Source organism: Talpa europaea, assembly GCF_964194135.1.
Source record: "Talpa europaea genome assembly, chromosome: 9".
NCBI lineage: Eukaryota > Metazoa > Chordata > Mammalia > Eulipotyphla > Talpidae > Talpa > Talpa europaea.
Genome location: NC_140076.1, coordinates 29742391 through 29770252, shown reverse-complemented (window position 1 = coordinate 29770252; position 27862 = coordinate 29742391). Strand labels below are relative to the sequence as shown.

Here is a 27862-nt window from a genome sequence, read left to right as displayed (position 1 = left end):
TTTCTGGAAAATAGCTTCTGCTCCTTCATTCCACAATAGGAAGGAATTCAGGAGAAAGGAGGAAGGGATGAGGGTTTCTCAGGGAGCCAGTTCAACTCCCACCCCCTTCCCATAAAAGCATTTCCTCTTCCTGCCCTTGAGGTACTGAAGGAAGTCCAAGCTCCACGGACGGCCTCCAGAACTGGAGTCTCCCAAGCATTTTGCCCCGATAAAGCATCACTCTCAATGGTTCATCTCCCAAGTGTTGTTATTGATTCCAGCCATATTTTGCAGCCCTCCTGTTGGTTGCTCATATTTAGCAACAGAATTTTTATGTTGGCTTTTTTTTTTTTAGTCCGTTTCACGTTGTTTCCCACATATTTCCAGTGAATGAAGAGATTAGTGAGTGCATCGTTTTTTTTCATAAAGGACGAAAGTTAAACATCCTGTTCTGACTGCAGCGAAATTTTAATGTTTCTGGAATCCATTAAAACCCAAAATGTCAGAGGAAAGCTATTCTGGAGCCTGCAGGAACATAATTTTGCACTTCTGATGTCCATCGGGCACGCTTGCCTGTCCTTGGAAAGGATCACCATTTTCTTTCTTCACTCTTTCCGGCCTTCCTTTTTCCTTCCAGAAAAATGGAAGGAAGCCAACATGTGTAATGTTAAGTACTTTACAAACATTATCTTTCTGAATCCTCCCAACCGCCCCTTCTGAAGCTCAGACACGCTGACAAACTTGACCCAGGTCGCCCGGCCAGGAAGCATCAACCGCAGCCTCCCACTGACCATCTCTCTCCTTTTCTACCACCGGCCACTCCTAGTTGCAGCCCTGATGCCCCAGCACCCCCCTCCCCCACTTTGCAGAGAAGGAATGGCTAGGGAGACTGGATGTCTGTGCAAGCCAGAGAGGGACTGACACCTTCGCCTTCCCTCTGGGCTAGAGACCACGTTTTCTCACGTGTAAGCAGATGTGCCACTGCAAACTTTACAGCCAAGAATGACTTCAGAGCATCTGGGTCGACTATCGAGGGCAGCTCTGCACATGCAGTTGTCATTACATATTTTCATTCCTTGCAGGAGACAGGCAGGTGGCTCGAGTCTGACTGTGTAGCTGAGTGGAAGGGACTCTCTTACCAGCTGGTGGGGGGCAGATCAGTTGTGACAGCCTGAGGATCAGGGTCTAGCTGGCTGCAGCTTCGCAGTCAAATCTGGGCATTTGTAATCTACTAATAGTCCATTCCTGGACACAGAGGCCCTGGGGCCTTTCAGCCTGCCTTCATTTGGACGTTTGTTAGAAAATCAGAGAGTAACAGGCTTGGATGGGAAGGGTGGGGTGAGGAGGGTCCAAAAGGAGCAAATCCACTGAATTTCACTGCAGGCACAGCCAAGTTCTAACACATAGGGGGAGCACAGCCAAGGGGCCTCCTGGCTTAGCCTTCACCCTCATCCCAGCACATGCCTTGGGAATTTTCCAGGCCTTTCTTGGACTTGGAAGGGCTTGGGAGGTGATAGTGGGGTTGGCAAGCAAGAAGCATTGTCCTGGCTGGGCCACTCACTGGTCAGGGCCCTCAAGGAGATGAGCCAAAGCCCCTCCCCCAGTGCATGAGCCCCATCTTAAGAAGCAGGCAGGATGGTCCCCCTCTTTGCCTCACTGTGCCCCTGAACGAGGGAGGGTGTCAAGGAACTGTCAAGACTCCCAAAGTCAAGTAATATCTCTTGAGCCTTCTCTGACCTCCTGGGAATTAAAGTCTCCCCTTTGAGGCTTACACGGGAATGTGGTCCCTTTGCTCTTGATATTCTCAGCAGCCCTGAGATGGCAGGCCTGCACCTGTCAACACTGGAGTGTGACCTCTGAGGGACAGAGCATCTCAAATGCTGCTCTGAGGACTTGGGTCTGCACCGTCCTGCCTGTTCCCTGAAGCCACTCTGTTGCCAGGCCAGGGGCTCCCAAGCAAGTGGGCTCACCCTGCTGGTGCACAGGGCCAAGCTGGGGGTCCGTGCACCCTAAGTTCTTCCACTTGTGATGGTAACAGCTGTCATTATGACACAAATTAATGTGCTGGTCTAGGTCCTTTACGTCTAGACCTCACCTAACTTCAGTCCGTCCAACAGGCCTTAGTATCTCCCTTTACAGCTGAGGAGACCGAAGCACAGAGAAGTGAAGAAGCCTGCCTGGGTAACACTTAGGAAGTGAGAAGTCGAGATTTGAGCCCAGACCCAACTGAATCCAAATCTGCTGTGTGTGCAGTGACATCCTCCCTCCTTCTAGACACACCTGCCGCTCACATGTCTGTGTGTTTGACTTCGAGCACTGGTCTGGCCAGAGTTAGCACCACCACCTAAAGACATAGCAGGCACCCAGGATGCAAGGCTGTGGGGCCATTAGAGTCTGGTCCACAGTCATGATTTTGCATATGAGAAATGAGGCCCAGAGAGCAGATGGGCACTAAACTGGGCAGGGAGCCAGTGTCTTACTTCTGAATCTCCAGTCATTTTTCCTGACTCTCTGGGATGCTGGTCATGCCATGAAATTTTGTCCTTTCCCACAAAGGTGAACCATCAAATGTCTAGCAAAATCTCATTTAATTGCTATGCCTTTGGTGAAGCTGTCATAAATGTTACTTGGTCGGGTAGATGGAGTCCACCAGCAGCCACAGTGCATAGGTGTCTGCGTGGAAGTTCAGTCCCTGTAAATCTGTACTTGGGGGACATTGGCCTTTAGGTCAGTTTCTAGGAAGAGAATTAGCAAGCAAAAGCAGCAGGCCTGGCAGCAGAGGTAGAATACCACCAGTGAGGAGCATGCCTGGTCTCATTTCCCCCTCCTGACTTCTGTTCCTGCTGTGGGCCAAGGTGAAGAAGGCCCAAGAGGAAGCTGGAGGGATTGTGATGCTAAAGGCAGCTGGGGCCTCCCAGAAGACCTATTGCACAAAAGGCCCTTCCTGGGAAGGAGTGCATGGCAAGGCCTGGTGCCCAGTTCTTGTGCCCAGAACCCCCTTGCAACCCTCTCTCTACCAGCAGCCAGGTCTTCCTATAGCCCCTGGCCTGCCCCACCGATGATCTGAGAGCAGTGGAGGCCAAGAGCAGGTGTGTAACCTAAGATGGGCCAGGGCAGCACACAGGGTGGGCTCAGAAGTGGCTATTTGACAGGAAGAGGAAATCTGGAAGTGACTGGGGTACCCGAGCATCACTTATCCACAGGGAGAGGAAGGAGGAGGGCAGTGGGTCCAGGCAGACAGAGTAGACACTTTCCTCCACAGCACGTGCCTCCCTAGGATGAAGGCCCCCTTGGGACAAGCCTGTAATGTCCTCTGCCTGCAGTTTGTAGACCTGCCATGCTGGTCAGGTAGCAAGGTGGGCCAGGTAAGCAAGGCGGAAGCACAGCTTCCCTGGGCCCTCTGTTCTCCCTGCTCTGTCACCCGAGCTCATCTCTTTTCCTCTCTGAGTCTCAATTTCTTGATTTGTAAGCTGGTGACAATCATAGCCACCTTTCAGGACCACTGCACTGAAGGGAAGCCGGCCAGGGTGCCTGGCTCAGAGAAGCAGGCTCCCACTGGTGCTGTTATTAGTTAGATGGTGTCAGGGCTTACCGCCTATAGGGCCTAAGTGAGTGACTTTGTTTGAGAGCTGCTTTTAAGTGAACAACAGCATCACCTGATTGCTGGGAATGGCTTCTGGTTCTTCCCCTAGTGTAGTTTCTCTACAAATGCCTCTTCTAGGACTAAGGGGAGTAAATAGACGGCGAGTTTGTTCCATGGGAAAGCCTGTAACTCATCACTATACGTCTTCACTCATGCTTCCAATGGGCGTTGTTCCAGCCTGCTCTGTGCCACATTCCGGATGGTTCCTGGCATGCCCAAGATGCAGCCCCTGGCCTGGAGAAGTTCACACCGGGACACGGGGGCGGGTAGGGGGTGTCACTGTGATGATGGTGTCTTCTGGTGCCTGAAGGCAGGTGGCGGCTGGCAGCAACCATGGTGCTGGAACTGATATGACAAGATGAGCCAGAGTCTGACTGTGGGGAAGCAGAGGTGGGTTGGATGCTCCAGGCAGGGGCTGCCTGTCCCCACTGCAGGAGATTTTGCCAGACACCCAGTGTGGCCCCATTCATGAGCTTCTCAATACAGGGCCTGTGAGACCAGAATAAGAAGGACAGGGCCTCCCATGCAAGCAGAACACTTGTTCCTCATTCTGCAGGCATCAAAGGGCCAGCCAGCAAAGCTTCCTCAGTAGGGGAAGACACTCGGATGTGGCCTAAATACCTTTGTGTCAACGAAAAATGTCCCCCAGACATTGCTGAGCATCTCATGGCAGGGAGGGGCGGGAGCACAAAATTCTCCCAGGTTGAGAACCAGTGCTGTAGATAAATCATGAATTTAGACCCAGAAGGGATATTGGTGGTCACCTACGCTAGACCAGGTATGGTCCTGATTTGGCCAGGAACCAGCAAACACCTCTGGGCCTTGTCTTCTCTAGTGCACAGGAACTTGAAAGAGATGCTCCCAAGGTTAACATCCCACTGGACCCTCACTTTACTAATCCGATGCCAGGCACAGAGCAAAAGGAAGGTGCCCGCTATCAGGACTCCAGGACTCATGGGTTCTCTAATATTGGTAACAAAGACTCGGCGCCTGGGGCCTCTCCTACATAGACCCAGGCCCTGACTGGGCAATAGGCATTCTCACCAGGTGTCCAGCCCTGTGCCAGGAGGTGCTGGGTAAAAGACAGGGGCAGCAGGAGACAGGGCTGGTCAGGAATGCCAGCTCACAGTCACAAGGCTGGTACTGGTGCAGGGCGCTGCCTGGAGAAAGGAGACATGCTGAGGGAGCCTTTCGTAAGAAGGCACACAGGAGGGTAGCAGGAGTCCACGACAGTGATGTGAGTCCTTCCAGATGCCTGGCCCTCCAGGAGCATGAAAGCCTCGGGAGTCTGGAGCCTGGGCTGCTGTGTCGGGCTCACAGCCACTGCCAGCACTCCAGGGGACAGGTCTCGGGCGCAGTCACATCCTCCTTCCACTGCAGCCCACCTCCATGAGCTCCTTTTCCACATCTGTCTACAGGCCCTATGGGGTAGTGTGAGGACCATGTGAGCTCATGTGAGCCTGAGGGTTTGCTTGACCAGGAGGAGTTGCCTGGCACGAGGAATATTGATGTTGTAGCAAGTAGAATGAGATCAGCACTGCGATAGGTGGGGAGGGAGGGAGGGGCAGAGACAAAAAGACAGACAGACAAATGTGGCAGGGCTGAAGATACCTAGGCCTTCACCCTCAGGGGACAGTTGGGTGGCCTTGTCCCACTTGGACAGGTGGAGATGGCAGGGAACCGGGCCACTCAAGGCCCCATGGCATGATCCCTGCTTCTCCCAACACGAACAGGCAGGCCTCCCCTGGGCTGTGTCCGCAGGCCTGCTTGTGCATGCAGAAGCCTCCCTTGACCCCAGGGCCAGGCCAGGAAGGGGTGGCTGCAGAAAGACTTCTGAATTCCACAGCCAGGGTTTTAAACAAGTCAAAACCAGGGCAAGTAAAGCCTGAGGGCACATGAGTCTATTCTGACGATGTTGAGAGGCATAAATGGAAGGTAGGAGGCCAGTGGATCGGTGGGGCTGATTCTAGAGGCAGGGGCTGGGGTCTGACTGTCATTCAAGGGGCCAGCTAGTGGTGAGGGGTACTGGTTAGCCACATCCATTTCCCAGCCATGTGTGGTTGGCTCTGAGTAACCACCAGGACCACAGTGTTGGCAGTGGGAGGGCATCCAGAGGTGGGAGGGGCAGGCCAGATGGAGAGGACAGGGGAGAAGCAGGAAAAAGACAAGAAAGATGGGAAACAAAAGGGGGAGGGGGTTGGTCCTCAATAATAAAGCACATGTAGCCTCTGGACAGGCTGCCCCTATCCCGAGAAAACCCCCTTGTGCCTCACCAAGTTGAGAAGAGACCACAATTTGTGTCTGCAAAGGCCACCTCCCAGCAGGCTTGAGGGGCTTCATGTGAGTGGGTGCTTGTATGGAGGTGGGGGAGAGGGGGCTGAAGCTGCATTTGATTTAGGAAGCAGATAGGACCACTGCCCTGAGCAAGCCTTGTGGGTCCCCATGCCTACACAGGAGCGCCCCACTGTGCCCACACGCTCCTCCTGCCCCCACTAGGATGCCATTCTGGGGCCCCTCTCTGGGGTGTCTGTAGGCTCAGCCATCCCAGGACAAGGTGAGCCCTTTCTGCCTGGAGCTGCTGGAAGAGGCCTCAGACTCACTGTCACAGTTGCAGGAGGCAGCGTGAAGTCCCCGGGGACTTGGGGGCAGGCGGTCGTGTTGAAATCTGGCTCTGTCCTACCAGCAGTGAGAACTTTGGAAGGCACTTCCCACTGCTGAAGCTTATCCTTGTTGTCTGGCATGGGGCATAATAAATCTTATTTTGTAGACCATCAAAGTATTAAATGAGATATGCAGTGCTTGGTGTGGTGCCTGGCACAGGAACTATTAGCAGGACTAACCAGTCACTGGGCATCTGCTGTGTGGCAAAAAGTTTGCTCAAGAGAAGTAAAGGGGAGCCCATGGTCCAGCTGACAGACCCCCTGACGTGGGGAGGATCCCGGGTGAGTTCCGCACTGCCCCACTCTTCCGTCCCCGTTTGGAGGCCTCCCTGCACACAACCTGAGCTGGAGCTGGGACTCCGGCGTGGATCGGACCTGATGACCCAGGAAGTCACCTGAAAGCACAGGCAGGTGACCAGTCAGGCCTCTGGGAGAGCTGTGGGAGGGGCTTGGAGGGGTAAACAGAGGTCAGCGGAGAAAGGGGGTCCTTTGAGGTCTATGGCCCTGTGCCTGGAGAGGCTAGCGGAAGACGCCAGGTGGGTGCAGTGAGCAGCACCTGAGCGTATGGTGCCTGAGCCCAGACACAGGTGTGATCTGCAAAGCAAGCAGATGAGCATGCAGGCAGCCACTTCTGAGAATGGCTTTAGGAAGGAGGCAGGCTCAGGACATGGGGGACCCTGATTAGGGAGCACCTGCAAGGGACCAGGGCTAAGGGGGAGAGGCCACTTTAGGAAAAGCCTCACTAAGCACCAGCACTAACCACTTCATGCAGAGGTGCCTTTACCATGGTTCAGGCCAAAGCACAAAGGCTAGATACACGAGGCGGTACCAGAAAGCTATTGGAACTTGGCTGGAAAGACCCCAAATCTCTGATTCAGACGTCATCGCCCAGACTCAGAGGGTGCTCAGATTGGCAGCCCTGCCTGAACACCAATGGCCAAGAGCTTCTGGTACTTTTGACTTTTCCTTCTCCTTTCCAGGCCACAGCTCCCCGCCCACCTCTCTGTCTCTCTGCCTGCAGGGCCCAGGCCTCATCATTTATCAAGATAAAAACCGTCCAAGTCTCTGGGAAGGGGAGGATAAAAAGAGTTTGAGGGGGTAATAAATCTCCTTTACCATAGGTGGTGAGCAAGGAATTCATCCCAGGCCATGCTCTTGAAAAATGAGAGGCCATGTACAGACAGTATGCACCCCAGGGGTGGGGGTGGGGGTGCAGAGGGCATGGCTGTCAGCAGCAGAGCTGGGCCTAGAACCAAGAGACGGGAATCCCAGCCCGCTACTCAGCGCAGGGAGATGGTTCTAGTCTGGGAACTAATTGCATTCGTCCACTGCATCCTTTCATTATTCGTCACTTGCACTTGGACTTCTCTCTCTTGCATCCAGTACTAACATTGACTGAGCGCCTATTATGTGCTAAGCGTGGAACCTGGGGCAGGGCAGCAGGGATGGAGCGTGCTCCTGGCCAGCACCGGAGTCAGAGAGCCCACCGAGCAGGAGCAGGAAGCCCTTCACACTGGGTGTGTGTGCAGGGACTTACTGGAAGGGGCAGGGCTTCTGCCCCATGTTCTCTGTGTCTCCAGGAGATAATACCCAGCTTCTGCTTACAAGGGAGGAGATTGGGCTGCCTTGGCACCACCCACCCAGGCTGAACAGTATCTCAAGGGCCTTTTGTTGAGTTCAGCTTTGTGCTCAGAACAGGACTTGCTCATCTTCCAGGAAAAGTGGCTTCTCTTCTACCATCTCTCTCTGTAATGAGTTTGGCAAGAATGTCATGGGCAAGAGCCTAGGTTGTCTGTCAAATGAATAAATGAAGTGGACCACATCCATGCAGTGGAACCTACATGGCAATTAGAACAGAGGACCTCCATGTGCCAATACGAATAAACCCCACCTTCTTTGGGGCTCAAAAGGCCAATCATAGTACAATACGTGCAGTCTCCTGCTTATGCAAATTTAAAATCAGAACAACATTCCATATTGTTTATGCACACATATGCATGTAATAAAAGAATAGAAATGCAGACAGGAAGGATGTGCCCCAACCTCAGAAGTGATTACCTCTGAAGGGGAAGTGAGGTGAATAGGATCACAGAGCAGGCAAGGGGACTTCTGATGCTATGATTTTATTTCTTTTAAAAAATAGATGAAAGCAAATATGGTAGAAGATCAATGCGTGTTAAATCTCAGTGGTAAATACATAGGTATTTGCTAGATTCTTCCCTATATTTTTGTTTGTTTGAAATGTTGCATTTTAAATAAAGATATTTAAACAAAACCCAGACAGTCTGACTCGAAAACCACATAAACCACAAGTCCAAGGGCTTCTGAAGACTTAGCCCTGTGCAAGGTGCTCTCTTGAGCATTTTTATATTTAATCACCCCTTTTCACAAAGCAGAAAACAGGCTCAGAATTGGTAAGCAACTTGTCTAATATCACACAGCTATTAGGTGGAAGATCTGAGCTTCAGACTCTGGTAGGTGTGACCCTAAAGTCGTGCTCTCCCCTCCACCTCCCAGCACCACTCAAGTTGTTTTGATAGATAAAATGTTATAAACTCAAACACCAAACAAAATGAAAACAAGCTCAGGGGTGAGAGGTCAGAGCCTGACCTTGAATTTTGCCTCTGGTGCCAACTGGCTGTGACCTTTGGTGAAGGACTTTCCCTCCCCAAGTGTTACTTGTCCTCACTGCAAAATGCAAACTGAAGCATGGCTTCCCTAGCCGGGCCTTCAGTGCACTTGCCCTTGTCCTGTTGTTAATCCTCATTAAAGTGCCTGTGGCGCCTCACACTTGGGACTGAGACCCCTGCCTTCAGATCCCAGGGACCACGGCTTACTCCAGTTAGCCCGGCGCTTCAGTTTCATTGTCTGGATAAGACACATCTGCCCTGGCTGCATCTTGATTATGACCTCAAGGGAAGGAAATCTTAGTTCAGATACCCAATACTTTCCATTCCTGATCAAAATGGAATTAGAGTCTCTGCAGTGGAGAGATGGGAGGAAGGAAGAGACCAACCAGACTGGAGCTGTGAGCGAGACCAGGAGCGGCTGAGGCCTTCAGACATGCTGTGTTTGGCCCCTTCCCTGTCCTCTGGGTTGCGGTGAGACCAGTCTCCACAATTCTCTAGGTGGTGGGCATCATGCTGAGAAGTTGACATACATTTTTTCTAGATTCATACCCAAGAACCCACCCCCATTATACAGAGGCTGGGAAATTTGAGTGATTTGCCTAAAAGGACAGAGCTATTAATTGGCAGGGTTGCAAGTCATGTCTATCTCACTACAAAACTGTGCTCCTACAATCATGCCCTGTCATTGTGGGGGGGACATCCAAATGAGAGCAGAGGGAGGAGGAAGCAGTAATGAAATCATTAAGGTCTCTGCAGGCCCTCTGTAGAGCTCGGTTCAAGCCTACAGACATGGGAGCCACAGCGGGATTAGGGAGAGGGAGACCTGATCACCCTTGTGGTTTAGAGAGTTCACTCTGGCCACAGCCTAGAGAATAAATTGCAGGGCTAGAGGGGTGGGGGGGGCCAGGTAGGATGCTATTGTAATTTCGCAGATAAGACTTTGGGCTTGGGGTAGTGACAGCTGAGAAGACGGACTTCCGGAGCTAGTTCGAGCTTAACAAATAATGGATAGATGGGCAGAGAGATGGATTGCCCGATGAATGGATTGCCAGATGGCTGGCTGGCTGTGTGAATGGATGGATGGGTTGCCAATGAATGGATGGTCGGATGATGCGATGCTGGGGTTTGGAAGGAAAGAAGAGGAATTAAGTTTGATTCCCATGATAACACATATTCACTAACATGGTCTGTAAGCAGGACTGTTAGTCTCTTAGTCTCACAACTTTGAGAGTCTTCCTTGCTCAGCTTTCATGGTTGTGAAATATGTGGAAAGATGAGAGGTCAGACACCATAGGAAATCCCACCCGAGTTTTCCCCAGCCAAGTCCAGTCACCACTCTCCTGTGAGGACGCTCTGGGCCCAGAGTGTTAGGGATGAGCTGCTGGGCAGTGGGAGGCTGGGCTGTCCAAACACAGATGCTGCTGGAGGTGGGACCCAATATAGCCCAGCAAATATTGATCCTGCCCCTTTGCCCAAATCGGGCCACCGCCAGACAATGCCAGGGCACGGTGGTGGATTGGGGCCCTAGGCTGCAGGCCGAGGAATGTGGACTCCGCAGGGATCTGTTTGCTCATCCCCCAAGAGCCTGCCGTGTCCGGCTCAACCAACCCCCCTTCCGCCCCCCCGTAAGTGGCCCTGGGCCCCAGTACCAGCAGAGCTCCGGCTGGGGTATTTGCACAGGGGCCGCTCTGTGCAGCCAGCACTCATTAGAAAAAGCTTTTCTCCACTCACATGTTCCCAGGGTGTGCAGGGGCTTTCCCACCAGCCCCCCCTTTACCTGCCTCCTGGAGTTCCGGCTGCCTTTGGGGAGCCATGGCAGTGAAACTCTGCAACATCAAAGAGAGTATGAGAACTCAGCCTGGCCTTTCATGGAGGTATTCTTCCCATCACCCCCATTTTAGAGATAATCAAGAAAACTACACTTTGAGTCTCTCAGCTTTGGGGCAGGTGTGTTGGTGGTTGAGAGCTTTTGAGTCAGAGACACTTGGAAAAGTGAGGTTGGACAAATGGCTTAACCCCAACATCACCAGCACCCAGTTGGTTGGAGATAACAATGTAGCAGCTCCTCCTAAACGAGGCAAAATAATGTTTAAGCAGCACCTGGACATAGCTGGGCCAGGCGAGCAGAAGACATGAAGGGACCCTGCGGGAGCTGAGGACAGTCACAGGTGCTTGGAGAGTTCTGCAGTATTGGCCCTTGTGGCTGCCAGGACAGCTGGGACCCTTGGTGCTGTATGGGCCTGCTTCCACCACTCTCCACCTCACACCATTCAAGGGGGATAGTGAAAATCAATCTCATCCTGGGTCTGGCTGGAGGTGGGGGTAACCCAAAGTTCAGTCTGTTCATGGTGGGTTAGATTACTTTGGCCTGGAATTTCTGGTCTCCGGTGTCAACAAAGGTGGTCTTAGAGTCCCTGCTTGGGTCAGGGAGCCTCTCCCTCCCTCCCCATCTTAGGCCTCAGTTTGAACCTAGCTCTCCAGCCAGAGCCCCCAAGATTCTCCGGAGCCCAGCCCCAGCATGGGCCACCATTGTGGCTTGTGGGGTTTTAGGTTTGGGGTTATTTTTGGACAGTTTCTATCTTTCTGTTTTGCTTTCCCGGCTCAGCCCTTAGCAGAGTTCTGAAAGGGCACAGCAGCTGCCCCCGCTTCGGCTTGTGCTGCCTCCTGGCTGCTCCTTCGACATTTCAAGGACCTACTGTGTCAATCCCGTTGATGAGCACAGGTTTTGGATTCCCATGGCCCAGGTTCAAACCCCACCTGTGACACATAGTTGCTGAGTTTTCTGGAGCTCGTTACTCAACCTCTCTGAGCCTTGGCTTCCTCATCAGTAATATGGTAATGCTCACAGTTTCTGCCTCACAGGGTACACAGGAGCCTTCAGGAAAAGGATGCATGTCGGCGAGTCCCTCCTGTCTCGCCTCATTCACTCTGTGGCCCTGTGAAGTCAGAACCATCACTCCCACTATGGTTGAGTGTCCTTGCCTGAGCTCACCTGGCAAGGGACAGAGGACTTGAACAGAGGCCTCTGACTAATAAACTGACACTTGCTCAGCTCAAGTATAACTCAAAAATAGGCTGAAACTTCTTGTTGAGCATGTCAAGAATCGACTTCCTTCTCTCCCTTCCCCCACCCCCACGTCTCCATCATGACCCCACACTCTTCATTTACCCCACATTCAACCCTGTGAATCTTAGAGGGACATGGCTACTACCCCAAGAAGCTTCTCACAATACAAGGCTCAGAGATACTCAGTGAATGTTCACTGAGTAGGCGGATCTAGATTCTTTGACTCCTATTCTTTCAAGGCTGGGAAAGGCCTTTGGGGCCATTTGGGCCAATCTTTCACATGATGTTTAGTCCTTTTCCTCATCTTCCTGCAGCAGCTTTCATACCAGCCCCACTGGCAAGTTCGGCCCGGCCACGCACAGTCTGTTCTGACTGTAAGGACGCCTCTCATCACTGTCCTAGTGTCCAGGGCTTTGCCCCTGCCACCGCCACCACCACCCCCACCAAGGGGCCTGGGCAGTGTCCCCTGAGGACTTGCACCTGGTAAAAGATGCTTCCGAAACCACACTCTGTCAGTGTCTAGCCACCTCCCTGCTAAGGATGGGAAATCATTTTTTGTTTTGTTTTTTTTTTTTTTTTTTTTTTTTTTCTGTATAAACAAGTAGCTCAAAGACCAAGGCAGGGAATTTGATCTGGGGTGAACGCCTCAGTTTTGCAATTCTCCTGTGAGTCTGTGGGCCTGTGCTGGCAGGGTCTTCAGCTTCTTCTGGAAGGAGCAGGCCTGTGAAACCCCAGGTTGTGCCAAATGCCCCACCAGAGGATTCCACTTGTGGCTGCTGGGGTGCTGACTGCAGCCTGAACAAAGACAAAAGCCCCAGCACCATTTTGCCTTCAGGGTCTAGACCTGTCCTGGCCCTTCCCCCATCCCACCCCCAGTTCCAGAGTGTGGTTCCATCTATCTCCCCTCACCCAGCAAACCAATCTTATAAACTCGCACTTGGTTCAACAACTGCCCCTTCTGCTAGCCACCCCTATGACTAGGGCTGCAGGTACTGAGACAAAGATACAACTTTTGTCATCTTAGGATTTAGGTTCTCTCTTTGTGGAGCTTTGCCAAGTGGGAGTCAGAAGGCTTGGGTTCAGTCTCATCTTGGTAAATTGTAGGTAAACCACTGTCCTGGTCAACCTGGGCTGCCATCACAAATACTACTGACTTGAAGCTTAAACACAGCCCTAGAGGCTGGGAGTCCAGGATCAGGGGGCCGCAGGGTTGGCTTCTTTGGAGGCCTCTGTCCATGGCTTGTAGATGGCCGCCGCCTTGCTGCCTCTTTACATGGCCGTCCCTCTGCACACGTGTACTGGTGCCTCTCTGCATCTCCCAGTCTCCTCATGAGGACAGCCATCACTTGCGGTTAGGCCCCACCCTAAAGACCTTTAAAGGTCCTATCTCCAAACACAGATCTTCAACATACACATTTGGGGGTCACAGCTCAGCTCCCATCTGCTCTGCTCTTAAAATGTCTCATCTGTAACCCAGCACTAAGAGGGAGCTGTGGAGCTCAGATTAGGCACCTGCACAAAACTAGGTATGAAGGGTTACTAATTGTGTACCCCAAGGGATAGAGGTTCCTGGCATTTCAGGAAGCTGGGGTCATCGAGGAGATGTTTTGGGACATGAAACTCTCTAAGAAGACAGACAAACTCCCCTTTTCCCTTTCTCACGGGGACACATGGTCACAAAGAGCCAGGAGGTAGGCCAGGCTATCACCATGTTCTCACTGCAGAAGAAGTAGGGACAGTTGGAAGTCACACGGGCCAGGGGTTCAGTGGCCTGGGGTCACTTTCCCTGGCCCTCCAGGTCTCTCCGTGGCTGGTGGGGAATACTTGTGGGCCCTCAGTTTCCTCATTTGTATCATGGCAAAGAGAGAATTTAACCTAGAAGTTTTCTAAGTTGTGTAACCCGGGTGCTGACCACAGCTGTAACAAAGGCAAAACCACAAGCTGGCAGCCAAGTTTTGCTTCAGACTCCGTTGACTAGTCTCTGCTGTTATGACTGTGACTCTATATTTTTGGATTCTCTATGGGTCTGTGACCAGGGTTCCTGTCTTCTTGGAATAGCCTGAGCCCTACCCCTGGTCACGGCCTGTATCCTGACCCCAGCCACCAGCTCAGCCCTGACCGTGGCCACAGCCTGATCCCTGACCTTAGTCACAGGCTGGACTTTGATCCTCGTCATTGCCTGAGCCCTGATCCTGAGGAGTATGGATGGCATAATGCACACCGCTCCTATTATAGGGATCATACCCCAAGCTTGAGGTAATATGTGGACCCCCTTCTCTTCGGCACTCCCATTTCCTATGAAGGAACTTTTTTAACATGTGGGTCGGACCCTTTCAGGGAGAAGGGAAGCCCCCAGGCCCCCACTCTCTCCATTGTGTTTTTGTGATATAGATTGGGGGGGATCTCCCCTATCTTGCTTCCTCTGGGTACAGCAGAGTCAAGGAGAGTGGGAACATTGCAGGCTTAGAGAGATGTCACTCAAAAGATTTTGTCTCAAGCTCCAGGCACACAGGTGGCTGGAATTTATGGTGTCAGCCCCGCCCCAGGTCATTAATAAAGGAAAATTAGCCCTCTCTGGGTGAGGACATTTTTCACTGGAATCTGAGGGCCGTAATGAGGCGCTATCAAAGCCCCAACGTGCCATATGAATTTTATATGCCCTGTTTCCTACAAGTTCTGAACAGCTCGGCCGATTTATAAGGTAATGATTTTTCCATCCATAATTTCTTTCGTATGATTTTTGTAATGTGGACATTTCCCCCTCCTGGCTGGGCTGTGCACAGCCTCACTGAGTGGATTAAGGCAGGGCCAGGAGGGAAAACTCTTCTGAAGGCCAGGTTGGCGCACCAGCTGCCTGGAGCTGCAGTGGGTGTAGGGCTTCTGTCCTGCATGGGCTGCTGTTGCCCTGCAGTCACCTGGGAGCCCAACCTGACCCCTCTGGGCCTCTGTTTCCCCATGTTTCCTGTAAAAGAGCATTATTTAGAATCCAGCTACGCAATAATGTTAAGAACAGCTCCACTCAGATGTCGGGTGTGACTGCCCCACGCCAGGTACTGCAGCATGAATTGAATTCGGGCCTTCACTCTAAGAGGAGCTCCATGAAAGAAGTTGCATGTTTTTGAGAACACAGAAGTGGCTGTCCTGGCAGAGGAAACCAGAGAAGGCTTCATGGGGGAGGTGCTTACCAGGAGCACCACGAAGGATGGGTCACTGTGCCTGGCTAAGAAGGCCCCGTTTCAGATTTTGTCAGTCCAGGTGACATGCCCTCTGCCCCTGGCAGCAGCCTCGCTGCCTTCAGTGCAGGGCCGCTTCTGGCATCCAGAGTAGGAACTGCTTCCAGAGCAAGTCATCTTCTCTCTCCCTTTCCAAGGCCAATGCCTCCTCTCCAGATGCTGGGGGGAGGAGAGGATGAGGGCAGAAACACCTAGGAGGAGCCCCTGCACACCCATAAATCTACCCCTCTCTGGCCTTTGATGTGGACATTGTCTGGGAGGTAGCTATTGAACCGAGGGTCAGAGGGCACCCAGCCCTCATTTTTGAGTGAGCGTGTGTGCTTTAACCTAGCCTGGCCTGCCTTCTGTTAAGCCAGCTGGTCTCACAGGATGTGACTCCCTCCAGGTCTGGGTGGGTGTTGTAGCCCCACGTGGTCACCCATTGTCCATGTAGCAACCCAGTGGTGGTTTGAACTGAAAAGCCCAGTAAGTCACCCAGATGCTTAGTCTGTAGGACCCCAAGAACCCCATTGGAGTTTTTGCTTCCTTTTGTGCCCTGAATAGACCACAGTTGCTGGCATCTCTGAGGCCCAGTCTCTTAATTTCATGTGCTTCCTGCACTGTCTCACTCAACCTCCCAAGCACCTGAGAGGCAGGGAAGCCATCAGGTGCGACAGTTGAGGAAAAACCTGAACATTTCCCTCCCTGTTGTGGTCTGCAGCAGATCGGGGAAATAGGATCAGCACACAGGGCTTCTGGTTCCTAGACAGGCACCCTGTTTCTAGAAGGTCGAGCCCTCACGGCCTGCAGGCAGGGCCAGTGCATTTCACAGTCCATTCCACGTGGGCGGCCGGGCGAGTATCAGCAGGCCCGAGGAGAGCAGGATGGAGATGAGGATGGGCAGCTGTGGGCATCCCTCTTCCCCACTTCTCAGAAGTTAGTACTTTTCCTTGGAAAGAAAAACCACTTCAACTTTCCTGTAATAAAGTTTCTAATTAACTGGAGGGGGAAGCATGCTGAATGTATTAACCACATCTTAGCTTATATTGGTTCTGGTTGTTGTTTTTTTTTTTAAGCTCCTGCATTGAGAGACTTCAGGAGTCTCTGCACAGCAGCTGTTCAAGTCTTGCCATTGAGACTGACATAGAACATTCACATAGGACACCCACAGCCCCTGGGCAAATGTGCTACTCCACCCCTGCCACTCCCAGCACACAGGTCAGCCCCGGAAGGAAGCCCCCTTTGTGAGACTTGGAGGGGACTCAGTTCATTCCACAAGCATCCACTAAGCACCTACTGTGTGCCAGACATTGTTCTGGGGAGTTAAATAAAACTTGTTCATTTTTCTTAAGAAGCCCAAGGTTTAATGGAGACCAAACATATCAAGAGGAAATGACTCAGTTTATAAAAATATATTCTGCACTACAAAAAAATAACAATTTCTTAGCCGCCACCTGCCTCGGGTCATATATGCATATACTTTATATCCAAAACCGCTTAAAGCAGACTATAAACACCCACTCAAATAATGAATTTGCTGCACATACGCCTGGGGAAGGATAGTGCTATAATAATAATAGTTGTTATTATTATTATAGCATGCTATTTTAATGTTATATGTAGTTTGATATTATGTAAATATATATAATGCCTGCCCTGCTGCCCATGTGGTCCTGCTCCTCTGTGAAGTGGACTCTGCCCGGACTCTAGAGGAGTCAACCCTCTAGAAACCATGTGCCTGCCTGGAGTCAGGAGCCCTGAATGCTGATCCTCTCTCTTGAGTATGCTGCATGGCTGTAGCAGGCATGCAGCTGTTTGGGGTTGTTTTCCTTTTTATTATTATTATTCCTTCCTTCTAGGGCTGACCTGTGTGCTGGGAGTGGCAGGGGTGGAGCAGCACATTTGCACAGGGGCTGTGGGTGTCCTATGTGAATGTGCTATGTTAGTCTCAATGGCAAGACTTTAAGGAGTCTCTGCACAGCAGCTGTTAAGTCTCTCAATGCAGGACTTTTGTAATATTCTTATAAAATTATGATTAATCTCATTGCCATCAATAGCAGACTGTGGCGTCAGACTTCCTTAGTCCATGTCCCAGCGCCACAATTTTCTAGCTGGATGATGATGAGCAAATTACTTGATGTCTCCCTACCTCAATCTTCCATATGAAAGGGGTGATTAATGTCCATAGGTGGTTTAGCAGAAATTGTGCCTGTAGAGCCATCAACTCAATGCTAGGCACTTAGTAAAAGCAAGCTGATTGCTCATTATTGTTACTGTTATCATCCTAATATTAAAGAAGAAATTGTGGCTTAGGATTGTAGAAATATGTCAGGGTAGGATTAGACAAAGACCAAGCTCCTAACCAAGTCCGAGTCGGTTATCAATCACTAGCATGGCCCTATCAATCACTACTGTGCGCGGGAGCAGGAGCTCCCCACTAGCGGGAGAGGAGCTTTGCTGGCAGTAAAGAGGCATTGGAACACAGTGGGGGCAGAGCTGGCCACAAGCATGCCCCTGGCCTGTGTCTGGAGATTGATGGCTAGGGACCAGGATGCTGAGCAGATGCCTGTGCAGGATGGAATCCTTGCCGTGACTCCACCCATTCTGGAAGGTGTCACCTGTTGGTGACTGGTAAAGAGCTCCCCAGCCCTGGGGGCATAGAACTGACCCAGTGTACCTCTGTCTTGCTCCAGAAGCTGACATTCTTGCATGCTAGGTCCCATCAGTCTGCGACTCAGCAACCCCAGAGTCTTTGGTTCTGAGTGTCTGAGTCCAGGGGTCTCAGCTTCCTTGAGTAAACTATACCCAATCCCCTGGGCCTTTTGCTCATGCTGCTTCTACCCCCTGGGGTTTCTTTATGCTCGAGTAGTGTCTGTGAGATCTTATCCTTATAGGGCTGTGGGAACATGTATCCCAGAACCCATCAAATCTTCCTTGGAGTTCACATCCCATTATGTCCCTTGCCGCTTGTGAAGCGCTTAGTGTCTCTGCACATTCTGACACTTGCCGGGAATGTTAGGGCATACCTCAGCACACTGGCGTTTTAACCCCCAGCACAGGGCCAGACCCAGTAGATGTTTGCTGAATTGATAATAGATTTGAGACTGGGGTGGGACTGTGTCTGTGGCAGTGGGAGGATCACATCCCAATGACATGAGCTAAAGACACAAAAGATGGATTTCTCCCACCTCTAGGCTTGGCCACTAGCCAGCCCTGGACAGGCCCCAAGTCATATGGACCTTGTCTGAAAAGGCAGCCACCCTCCTGCCCACCACTGAGCAGACGTGGGTGCTCACAACTCCTGTGGGCTGGAGGAGAAAGGGGCCCTTTCAAGGGTGGCCTATAAAACCTCTTAGCTCTCACTCAGAAGCTTATATCACCCTTCAAAGTGCGGTCAGCTTGGTGTTACTGCACTGTGGCTGCAGGGGACGGTGACATGATTTACTTGTGCAATTAACTGGTTGCTGCACCCAAACTCTAAGCAAACACAGTGCACTTGGCTGAAATTACCTGCTTCCGAACTCCAACTTTTCCTTCTGGGGTTCAAAGACATTCCAGGAGTTTGGGCTAAATCGGCTTCTATTGGGGTTTCCTTTCACAGATTCTGGGGCTGGGAGACCATCTACAGAGAGTCAACAGGCAAGTTCCACTGAATTTTCAAAAAGACCCATTCTGAGTTGACATCTTGGGAGAGGGAGGTAAATAGCCTTGTTTTTGGTTCCCTCTGCCTTTTAGGCTCCACACACACTCGTCTGTATTCTCCTGTGGGCATGTGTAATTGTCAGCAGCCTTTGACTCGGTGGGTAATTTCTTCCTCTTGAAACAACTTCTACTAGGATTTCAGGTCCTCTTTTCATTCCCTGCCTGACCGGCCACTCCCCCGACCCCGGTATACTTTTGGCTTCTCCCTAAATCCCTGCCCTCTGCACATCGACAGCTCCAGGGCTCCAGCCTCTCTTTTCTCCATCTTTGCCCATCTTTAAATCATCTCCCAGATGTCTGACTCCATCCTGGACTTCCCTCCCGAATCCCAGACTCATATGCTCAGCTTCTTCCTGACCCCACCACCTGGTTGTCTAGCAGGAGCTCAGGGTTAGCACACCCCTAACAGAACTCCAAGTCTTGCCCTTTCCCCACACCTGTCCCTCCTGCATCCTTTCTGCCTCAGGAAATGGAGCCTCTGTTCTCTGTTCAGCAGGTGTCAGCTTCAAGCTGCTCTCCACTCACACCCTATGTCCTGTGGGTCAGCAACCCCTCTTGGCTCTGGCTTCATGTTGGATCCAGGGCACCCACTGCTGTCTCTCCGCTGCCCCCCCCCCAGGGCCAGAGCCCCCCCCTCATCGCACGGTTGCCTCCTTGCTGCTCCACAGGCATGGTGGCCACACTCCTTCCTCATGATGGAGACTCCCTCTGTCTAGAATGTTCTTCAGACATCCCCAGGGCTGCTTTTACACTCTCTTCAGATTGCTACTCAAATGTCCTCTTCTCCATGAAGCCTTCCCTACTACACAAAATAAAATAGTCGCCCTCTGGCATCTTCTTGCTGTCCCTCACCCCGCCCTATGCTTCTCCGTAGCGGCTGTGCTACCCGCCTGCAGTCTGCTTGCTTGTTTACTAATTCCCGTCTCTTCCATTAGAATGTGATGTCAGTGTGTTGGATTTGTTTTGTTCACTGGCATGTCCCCAGAATCTACAGCAATTTCTGAATGGAGTGTACTCAGAATAAATTCATATAAATAAATTATCCAAGTCACTTTTGTAAGGCTAGTAGATGAGGAAAAGGAAGCTCAGAGAGGTAGACCGCTGGCCCAGGCCGCACAGCTAGCATGTGGCTGTGCTGGAAACTAAACCGAGCTCCAGCCACCGACAGCTGCTGTCACAGAACATGCCTTTTCTCTCCTGGAGTTTGGCCTTCCAGTGTTGCCTGGAAGCTTTCCGCACGCAAAGCAAGGAAAGATGTCTGTAGGACTGCCCCACCACGGGAGGTCACAGCCCCCACGGGGGACCAGGCAGAGCAAGAAGAACAAGGCTGGACGTTGGGAGAAGCTGTGGGGAAGGTGCTCAACTTTAGAGAGAATGTGTGAGTTGCGTGCCCTCGGGCAGAGCTTCCCAACAGATGAGCCCAAGTGGGCGCCCTGAGCCCTTGGGCTGTGGCGTAAGACGAAGGTAAGCAGAGCCCCTGCCTTTTACCCCACTGTGTCCTACCAGTGCTGTCATGTTCTCCGTGAGTCTAGATGGGAGAAAGCTTGGAAAGGGAACCTAGTATCAGAGCTGCATAGTACTGGGACTTCTACCAGTTTCTTGTTTAATTGTTCCAACCACCTGCTATGTTATCAAACCAGGCAGAGGAACAGATGGGCAGGCCCTATAGGATCTGTCCAGGAACTCTGGCTCAGGTCTCGGCTCCAGGGATCCTCCCTTCCCTCCACTTCACCCCTCTCCAAGCTCCCCTGCCCCCTGCCTGTGCCTCCTCTGGCCTTTCTGCCCACCCTGTGTGCTTCTGTAGACGGGGAGTCCCTCAGCAGCTGCAGCTCCCTCCATCCCTGCAGCCCACACCCGTGGAGCCTGGTGAGGGGAGGTGTTCAGTGATACTGAGCGGGAGAGGGAATGAATGAGTGCAAGACGTGGGTGGGCGGGATGTCTGGCATGCAGAGCACCAAGTAAGAGACAGTCGGGGATTCAGACTCTCGTCTGGAAGCTCCTGCAGTGTCCAGGCAAGCAGGCCCTCTTGGCCAGTTGCTGTGGCATCTGGTTTGTGTGTGTTGGGCTGGGATGGGCCTGGGCGCACCTTGAAAGACAAGGTAGGTTGAGGCAGACTGCTGTGGGATTCCAGCAAGAGAGCCCCAAAGCCCATATGTCATACTCAGTGTGTTTCTCCTGTCATACATGTCCAGCAGCTCAGGTTCAGAGGACCCAGAAAAGCTTTCCTGGACTCGAGGAGATGGGACTGGGAGGTGACCCACAGCCATAGAGCTTATGGAAGATCCACATCCTTACACTAGAACAATGATTTTTTTCCCTGTGCTTCCTAATCCTAGGAAATGTTGTTGAGCCCCAAGTTGATTCCTCCTCCTTGGGCCCCAATTCAGGCAGAAGCTCGGGGCTGCCAACAGGGAGTTTGGAGCTCATAACTCAACTGTGGCCAGGGCCTGGGGGGCCTGATTCCAATTAAAGATGTCAAATGTATTTATGGATTATGCAATCAACAGGTACACAGCAGCCGTGATAGCCAGCAGGGCCACCCTGGAGGTAGGCCTGGAATTAATTAATCCCAGTGGGTTGACCGAGTTCTGTTCCAAATATGAGTGCTCTGGGGGTCCTGTGACCAAGTCTAGGGCCTGCTTTAGACTCTGTCTGCTGCTTCCAGAAAGGTCAAGGAACTGGGTCTGTATGGTCTATATGAGCAGAGGAAAGAATGATAGACGCAGGGGACCTGGGTTTGATTCACAGCTCCATCATTTGCCAGCCTAACCTATCTGTCCTTGAGCATATTACCCAGTTCTCGGGCCTAACTTCCTCATGCCCCCTCACCCTAGTGCCTATATATGGGAAGATAGAACAGTGATTTCCCATAAGGATAAACTGCTATAGGAGGCACACACCAGTCCTTAAATACATCCGAGCTCACTTTACATATCTGTGGGGTGGATTTGCCCATCTGACTCTTGCTGCCCTTTGAGCTCCATGGCCCACAGAGGCTCATACAAGATCCTCGGCTTGTTCACTGATCAGACTCACAATGGCCAGCTCCTGAGACGCACCCAGGGCAGTAATTAATCTAAGGCACACGCAGTCCACAGTGGGGATGCCCACACTGACCAGGATAGACAGGAAGGGACAAGACATGGCAGCAACAGGCTCAGCCATCCTCGGGGTGCCAGAGTCTGCACCCCACACCACCCACATTCTCTCCTTCGTGCTACCAGGTAAACAGGGCTCCGTTTGCAGCTGTGCAGAGTGTCTGAGAGCTTCGGTAGTGCAACAGATGCTAAGCACATGCCCTCAGTTAGCAGTCACACTGCTGGTAGTTGTAGTCGTGGGGATGGGAGACACTGTCTGCATTTCCCAGAGTCACCAAGTGCTGCACCAGGAGCGGGGCCTACTCCAGTGCTGTCCTTAGTTCTTCTCTTCCCCGCAGAGGTAAGATTTGCATTTCACCAATTGCCTCTGGCTACAGGCTGGAGCATACATTGCAGGGATCCAGTGAGGAGGTTCATGTACTAATCCAAGTAGAGGCTGATGAGGCCTAGAGGCAGGCATGCATGGTGGGCCAGAGAGGAAGATGGCAATGGTGCTCCGGGAAATTTAGAGGCCAGCTCAGCCTGCTGGGGGACTGATTAGGTGTGAGTATGCACACATGTATGCACATGCATGCAAGTGTGAGTGAGTACATTAGTGTGGGCATGTGTGCATATTGCATGAGCATGTGTGAGAACATGTTCAAGTGCTTGGGTATGTGTGTGCATGAATGTGTGTGTGTGGTGGGAAGCGATCAGTGTGGGATGAGAGGGGCTGGCTCCTGGCAAGTGAGGTGGAGAATGGTCCCAGGGAAAGCTGATTCCACTTGCACCTGCCCACTACATTCTTGCCTGAGCTTGGCTGTGTCTTCCAGGGCCCTGCTGTTCCTGCAGCAGTTTCTTCTTTGAGAAGGTTGTGGCCTTTCCTGTAACACCTACTACGTGATGTCGCACACCCTGACATCAAAGCACTTCGCGTCCCTGATCTCACTTAACTTCCCCACCAGACTGTTGAGTGGGTGCTCCTAGCACATTCTAGAGGGCCTGGGGCAGCCTACTCAAGGCTGAGGATGAAGCAGGACCAACAGTCTCTGCCTGTCAGCACCCCTTACTACACAAAGCTATCAGACAGTAACAGGGACCAGTGGGCCAGTGCATGTCCAGCTATGGCCCCTGTTTAAGGCCTTCCATTTCCTTTTGGGGACCAGTCTTGACTGTGATTTGTTCACTCCTCCATTCCATCTCCCACACTTGATCAGGGCCCCAATGTGCTGAATCTGCTGCGTGGCCAATAGTGAGTCCCCTGCCCTCTTGGCTTCTGTTCCCACCTGGCAGTTGTGGTTGCCCCAGGAGATAGGTGAGCCCCTCCCAGGCCTGGCACTTTACCATATACTACATCTCTTTAAAAGTGCCTCCAGAGCAATTTAGTCTTCCCCATGGTGATTGTGGCTGAATATCTAAACCTGGCATCTGTAACTGACCCTAGAAAGCATCATTCAACACCCTTGTATTGCTGAGCAGGAAACAGGCGATTCAGAGAGGTGAATGAAGTGTCTCAAGACAATCAGAAGCCTGCAGGCAAGGAACCTCATAGAACCAGCAGGACCCCAGCTGATAAGCAGTTGCATTGCTTATGTGTGCAGAGATGGGGTACACAGCTCATCCTGATGCTGCATGAATTCACTCAGAGGCCTTCCCTATCTCTGCTATATCATCATTCAAACAAAGCAATTGACATATGCTTTCTCTAGGACATCTTGTCCTTGGGCGAATGATTCTAGAAAGGTTAGTGTGGATCTCTGACCAGAAGACCAGTGTCCCTGGAAAAGAGGCAGGTGAGAAGGGAGGACAACAACCACGTCTGATCGCAAACAAATTGCACCCTCTCCTGCTCTCTTGCTTTGCTCTCTCCTGGGACGCTGTCATTGAAGCTGATTGTGTTCCCGACATTCAACCCCAGGTTGAGAACTAGCCCTAAATTAGGCTAGCAGAGGCAAGGGCTCTGCTGCCCTCTCTGGTCCGCCCCAGCCATTGTCTCCCCTTGAGAGACCTGAGTGGGTTCTGGTCAGGAGCATGGCCTTTGCCCTTCCACTGTTCAGATGCCAGGCCCGGCTCCACCCCCTCCTTCGGTGACTTGAATAAATTATTTAACTTCTCTGTGCCTCTGTTTCCACATAGGATGAACTGGGAATTGTAATAGTATCTGCGTCATAGGGCTGCTCTGAATATAAAATGAGGAAACTCATGGAAAGAATCTAGAAGAGGCCTGGCTCATAGCGAGCATGAGACTCCTGAGCCCTGCTCATTTGCCCAGGTATGAGTCTCGGGCAATAATTGCCCTCTGGATTATTTTCAACTCCTGGCTTTTAGAGCTCAGCAGGCCTCTTGGGCCATGAATGGTGAACTTCCCAGATGCCCAATTAGCCTCTCTGCAGGTACAGGTTACAGTCAGCCTGGAGCTAAGTCCACAGCTGTGGGCTTGGATTCAGTCATGAGGAGGCTCTTAAAGGTGAGACAGTGGCTTGGCGGGGAAGGGGATTTGGGAAGTGAAGTTCGCCTGTGAAGGAGAGGAAGACTTCCCAGGGCCTGCGGGGCCAAGGGAGGCTGTGATGTCCCTTTAAGAGATTTTAAACTGGCCTGGTCACCCTTGGATCCCAAATATCTTTCAGGGCCAGGAACCCACTCTCAACAAGATGTTCTAATGTGGGAAAAACGCAGATCCGCCCCCTCTTGGTGCTAAGGTTATGACATTTCCTGCTAAGGAGTCCACTGTACTGCTGGGTCTGGCTGTGGACTCCCAGGCCCACAAATGGATCCTTCCAGCAACTTTCCCTTCTAATTCCAGCCTTGGCCTCATGAGCCCCAGTTCTCTCCCCTGGAGTGTGAACTTTCACAGGATCTTAGGTTTCTGGAACCTTAGTTTAAGGAACACTCCATCTACTGGGCACTTGTTCTATGCCAGACTCTGGGGACCAGAGATGACTAAGGGGGCATCCCTCCCCTTGGGTTGCTCACAGTTAAGAAAAATCAACAGCATTATTGAATATCTATATGCTAGGCACGCTGCCAAATAAGAGCAATGCACATGATCCCATTTAACTTCATATGAACTGCTATTTTGTCACATACAGCAGAAGAAACAGAGGCCAAACTGGTAGCCTGGTGTGATTCTTGCTCCTCGACCCTCTTGGCTGCCAGTTTAGCCTCTCACAAGCCAGAGGAAAGGACCAGCCTCTTCTCTTAAGCAAACACAGCATATTTATTACCTTCTTAGGACATGGAGAAACGTGTGGATTAATTACAGCCATTGAATGATGAGGAAAGACTCAAACACAGGAATTAGCTTGCCCAAAGTCTTCTAGTTATGAAATGACAACCCTGTCATGTGAAAGCATTTTGCATTTTGGTTTCCCTGGGGATAATTAACATCTTAATTTATAACAATCTAGGTCAGATTAAGAGCAGTTTATTTATGGTACCATTTGAAACTGTTCCAATATAGCTTCTGTCCCTCCTCCCCCTCTTTTGGGCTGTTATTATCTTACAAATTATATCCTTAAGCATTATAACGTTCATCAATACAGATAATTATAGCTGTATGCAGATGGCTTTTAAATTAGATAATAGAAAAGAAAGTTACAAACCAAATAATGTGTACTATCTTTTCTATTTACCTTAAAAGTTACTTTTTTTTTTAAAGATTTATTTATTTATACAAGAACCTGGGTACAGGCCAGATGCGTGGGAGGGTGAGAGGATTCACCAGAGACAGAGCAGGGAACAGAGGAGGCAGACTGACTAAATACACTGCTGAGGGGAGCAGTGGGTGAGACAGGAGAGGTCTGTTGCACCATGTGGGACCCTCGCCCGCTGGCTGGGATCAAACCGGCGCTGCAGAGGCTGTGGACAGCTTCACAGCGCTGCACTCAACCCGCTGTGCCACTGGGAAGGCCCCCCTTAAAAATTACTTTTAACATTGTTCTATTTCTTCTTGTGGATTCAAGCTACTATCTAGTGTCCTTTCATTTTGGCCTGAAGGAATTCCCTCAGTATTTCTTGTAGGGTAGGTGTAATGAACAGATTCTCTTAGCTTTTATCTGCATGTCTTCATAAATTTTTTTTTTTTTGCAGGATAGTTTTGCTGAATATAGAATTCTTTGTTGACATTCTTTCCCTTTCAGTACATATGTCATGTAACTGTCTTCTGGCTTCCATGACTTCCAGTGAGAAATCAGCTAGCTATTTTATTTAGAAATGTGTTAAGTCATTTCTTTCTTGCTGCTTTCTAGGTGCTTTTCTAATTTTTGACTTTCAGCAATTTGTAGATGGCTTATCTAGGTGTGAATCTTTTTGAGTTTATCTTACTAGAGTTCATTGAACTTCTTGGATGTATAGGTTAATTTTTTCATCAAATTTGGGAAGTTTTCATATACTATTTCTTCAGTGATCTTTCTGGTCTTTCTCACCCCGCCTCTCCTTCCAGGACTCCTGTTAGCTATATGTTGATATGCATCTTGATAGTGTTCATTTTCTTTATTATTTTTTCCTTCTGTTACTCAGACTGAATAATCGTAATTAAATTGACTTATCTTCAAGTTTCAGATTCTTCTGTCTTCCCAGATCTATTTCAGTGAATTTTTCATTCCATTTATTGTACTTTCCAACTGTACATGTGAATATCTATTTGGTCCTTTTTAAAAAATGACATTTCTTTATTGATAGTCTATTTAGTAAGGTGTAATTCTCATATTTTCCTTTAACTCTTTAGACATGATTTCCAAAATCTTTGAACATATTTAAAAGGGAGAATTCAAAATCTTAGTCTACAGCTTCTGGACTTCTCTGGGACACTTTAGATCATTTGCTTTGTTTTTCCTGTTTATGGGCTATGCTTTCTTATTTATATGCATGCCTTATAAATTTTTGTTGAAAACTAGTTATTGAAAATAATACATTATGACAGCTCTGGAAGTCATTTTCTCCCCTTCTCAGGGAATATTGTTACTAGGTGCAGTTATTACTGTTTGATTTTCTTGCACCATCTGGTAAATATGTCCTCTTTGTCATGTGTGGCCACTGAAATCTCTGCTCAGTTAGCTAAATGGTCAGCAAATGGTCTATCGCTTACCCCATCTACTATGCATTGACTGGGCAAGTATAATGTTAAACAATTGTCTTGGATTGCTTTTTTGACAAATATCCCTAGGGAAAAAGCTGTTAGCACTAGCCCAGCTCCAAGTCAGGTCAAATAGAGCCAGTGTAAGAGCAGTCTTCCAGGGAATCACCAGACAGGTCATAGGGTGATAGTGTTCTAGGAATCAGGCTTTAAAAGAGTGCCAACATCACTTTGCACCCTCCAGTGGCTGCCAGGCTGATGATTTTCACTGTGATTGTAGGTGTTGGTTTTCAAGGCTACTGCCAAGGGAATGTGAGAGATGGGAATAGAACAACTTAAAATGCCACAAAAAATGGCAATTCTTACTGAAATTAAGTTGTTTTTCTTGGATAAATGATCCCTGAATTGCTGCAAGCCTTTGGTTAATTTCCAGAGTTCTGAAAAAGTTGATTCTGACCATTTTTTTCCAGTGTTCTAATTGCTTTTGTGGAGCAGAGAGTTTTTGGAGGTCTTTACACCACTAAGTAAGTGGCTTACTGATGGCTAACTCCTTGTCCTTTTGCCTGGAAGGAGAAAGTTGATTGTAGGGGAATAGGAAGGAAATATTCTGAAGGTATAATGTGTGCCCAAAGCATCATAGGAATCTTCAGAGGGTATGATCAAGGTAGACAGAAGTGTACAGGTAGATGTTACTGGAGGTGAGGTCCTGAGTTGCTCTGACTGCCAAGAGAGGAGGTGCCTTCACCCCTACAGGCATCTTCTGTCACCTCACACACCTCTTCTTCCAGTGGCCATTTGCTGGCCAGACATTTCACCAG

At 50.4% G+C, this 27862-nt stretch overlaps 1 protein-coding gene across 1 annotated transcript in view; it reads left to right on the top strand.

The window, feature by feature from the left end:
* TRABD2B (TraB domain containing 2B) overlaps positions 1 to 27862 on the top strand; it is a gene marked incomplete at both ends in the record, with an annotated part of 187454 nt that overhangs the window by 106900 nt on the left and 52692 nt on the right. The window lies entirely within an intron of this gene.